This window comes from Centroberyx affinis, unplaced genomic scaffold, assembly GCF_046629955.1.
Source record: "Centroberyx affinis isolate AG114_WGS23_722 - 3 ecotype Tasmania unplaced genomic scaffold, CSIRO-AGI_Caff_v1 ptg002237l_1, whole genome shotgun sequence".
NCBI classification, from domain to species: Eukaryota; Metazoa; Chordata; class Actinopteri; order Beryciformes; family Berycidae; genus Centroberyx; species Centroberyx affinis.
The window spans coordinates 20,043-20,851 of NW_027280533.1; positions in this window are offsets into that span (position 1 = coordinate 20,043).

Consider the following 809-nt stretch of genomic DNA (forward strand, 5'->3'; position numbering starts at 1 on the left):
AGAATATGTTTACATATATGTTTCAAAATATACTAAAAAAGTAGCCAAAAGAAGTAGCCTACTACTACTACTACTACACCTAGATTAAATTAATTCATAATATACTTTGGACACTGGAAATACATTTTCTTCCTATTATTAACAACATACATCTGTAAGTATATCCAAAATATATTTTGGACAGTCAAAATATATTTTGAAGGATTTCTTGGCCATATGGGAAATCAGAGCAAAAATAGTTGCACACAATCAGTGAGGTGAGTGATAGTCTTCATCATGCTGTATAAGGCCCAACCCCATCCCTGCCTGTGGCCCACTGTGTATATGCTGCCTTCAAGTGCTGTTGGAAACATTGAAAATATATAAAAAATTAAAAAATAAAATATATATAAAAAATATTATTTCTATTATGCCTAACTTGCGATGTGACATTTGCGAGAGCAAGGAAGTCATGTCAACAACTGATGGTGAGTGCTGTATTTTACAACCACTAATAATTACTGAATTAAAACATGAATTACATGCCTAGTGCTGATTTCCTCCTCTTTATTATGATGCTGCAGCACAAAGTAGCTTTGTGCCTCTTGATTTCTAAAATTAAAAAACGACCACAATAAAAACTACTTTTGTTTCAGGGTCCATTTTGTCATTATGTCAAAAAAGCACCTGAATGGAGCGATAACACGTAGGAGTTTACGAGGAGCACTTGAAGGCAGCATAGCCCGAGCGGGGCGGGGCGCTTAACTTACCTGTGAATGATAAAATTGGGCGGATCAAAGTTATAGACCGTCCATCCTCGCTGAGCCACG